This window comes from Gekko japonicus, unplaced genomic scaffold, assembly GCF_001447785.1.
Source record: "Gekko japonicus isolate JY-2015 unplaced genomic scaffold, Gekko_japonicus_V1.1 scaffold6666, whole genome shotgun sequence".
NCBI lineage: Eukaryota > Metazoa > Chordata > Lepidosauria > Squamata > Gekkonidae > Gekko > Gekko japonicus.
Genome location: NW_015171706.1, coordinates 21,108 through 23,448, shown reverse-complemented (window position 1 = coordinate 23,448; position 2,341 = coordinate 21,108). Strand labels below are relative to the sequence as shown.

Sequence of the window (2,341 nt, the reverse complement as noted above, 5' to 3'; positions counted from 1 at the left end):
AGATCACTCCTGTTCAACCTCTGTTGTAGATGGGAAAAGCTGATCTTAGGCATCCCTGCAGCTTATTTTTCTACGAACTAATTTGGGTCCAACAAGATCCCAAGACTTCTACAGGGATAATGTTGCCGAAGATAACTTCACACCATATAAGTAGGTATAGAGTTCCCTATAGAGTATCAGGCTTCCCTATCAGTACCCCTCTGTCTGGATCTGGCTTAGCATGTTCTCTGCCTCCCCCCATTACTTACTGGTCGCAGCACTCGTAGAACTTCCTTTAGGACTCTTTCTGTGCTCTCCACATAGCACAACACCAAGGTGCAAACCACAACGTCGACAGATGCGTTTGGTATCTGTGGCATGTCTTCAGCTGGTGCTATTACGTAGCGCTCCAGCTGCAGGTGCCGATTCTGAGACAGACTCTTGTCAAGGAATTTTCTGAAGTTTTCATTGTTATCGTTGCATATGAGTCTGCATCCTGCTGGGTAGAACTCAAAGTTAGTTCCACTTCCTGCACCAATCTCCAGTAGTGTGAGCACCCCTGAGGGGCCTGCAAAGTCCTTCAGGTTGCTGAAAAGTTCCTTTTTCTTGGGGGCCATCTTCTCATTATAATAAACAGCCAGCCAGGCCATGATGTGTGGGAATGCCTTCTTGTAAAAGGGGCCCCACAAGCCCAGATACCACAGCAAGTATATAGGGAAGGCCAAGAGCTGGAGCCCTGCCCTTAGCAGGACAACTAACCAGCTTGCCTCCATGTTCAGTGAAGAGCAGAGACCAAGAAATGCAAGACCAAGTTAGAAGAAAAGGATTTTTCAGGGTTTGGGGAGGAGTTTGCCTTATCTGCTTTTGGTACTCATTGACAAGCATCCAAGGATAATGAAGGCACATGACTGGAGTAGCAGATACAGGAATATCCTAGCTTATTACAGAAAACATTTTGCCCTGAGTTCGGTGTCGCAGGGGTCTCTCATGTTAGAACATCCCATCTTGGCTGATGGGGAACATCACTGTACTGATTATTATTTCCCCTTTTAGATTAGGGTTATGCCAGGCATGACTTGGGAGGTCTCTGATTAAAATTGTCTACAGATTGGAAAAAAAAAACTCCTAAAAGGGAGACCCAGACAATTGTGGTGGAAGGGGAGGGGTATTTAAATTTTTCTTCCCGTGCTCCCCCACCCCACTCTAGGAAAACAGCGCCCTGAAAGAACACAAGGGAGAAAAAGAATGAATGATGCAACTGCTGTTCCTTCCCAGCTATGGAGCTGAGGCTCTGATTCCTATGTATTCGTTTCTGCTTAGTAATTGTGCAATTGCAAGGGAGAGTGTTGCAAGGAAAAGGTCAGTTAGGACAACAAATGCCAGTGTAAAGATCAACTCAAACTAGTGGTGCTGGTTTTTTTCCAGAGATAACTTTCTTTTTAAACTGAGGGAGAAGTAGACCTTGGTTGTTGGAACATTACCCAGTTTCTCCCGGTTTCAAGCCGGGAGTCTTCCGTTTTGAATTGAACCGGTACAGGGCTGCCGTTTCACACACGGCTTGCCCCTACCGGAAATCAGCCGATTCAGAAGTGGTTTGGCGTTTCACACACGCACCGCTTTGTTTTCCTGCCGTTTTCTTCCCGCGCGGGCGATTGATTTTTTTTAAAGTCCGACTTATAGCGATATATCGCTATATCGCTATACCAGAACCCATAGCGATCCCATTGGAATGCATTGACTCCACTGGGATACATGCGATGCCTACATCTGCCCCCTGGGAACAAGTATCCCATTGGACTGCAGGCTTCCAGCGGGACACCAGGGCATCAGTGATTGGTGACAGCAATGTAGCTAACCCTGCCATGCCCTGAGACAAGTCAGGAGAAGGTGAAGGGGTTGACAGCTTGCCAGCTAGAGACAAGTGGCAGGCTGGTTTGGTTAGAGTGGTTTTGTGTAACTGTGTGAGAGGCTACTGAGCATCATGGTCTCAATAACTACCTTGCTGCAACTGATCCTGGAGGTGTTGCAGATGATGATCAGCAGCACAGCAGCTTTGACTGAGGTGCTTACACACTACCTTCATCTTTCTAGGAGGGGGGGGGAGAGGAGAACAGACCTGCATGCCTTGAGCCATGCGCCCTCCAGGTACAATCAGAGGGCATCTATCAGGGCATGGGCACCTGTCATTGCTGCCCATACAGTCCCGCGACGCTGGTGGGTGAAAGAGAGGAGTGAGGACTGGTGGAACAACACTGTGATGGGCACATGAATCGATGAGGACTGGCCGAAGAATATCCGGATGTCTAGGGCAACCTTTTTTGAACTAGTTGGCACCCTGAGGCACCGTCTGGAGCATCAGAAC

At 48.1% G+C, this 2,341-nt stretch overlaps 1 pseudogene; it reads right to left on the bottom strand.

Moving 5' to 3' along the window:
* Positions 1 to 248: 248 nt before the first annotated feature.
* On the bottom strand, positions 249 to 827 carry LOC107117863 (annotated as a pseudogene).
* Positions 828 to 2,341: the final 1,514 nt, after the last annotated feature.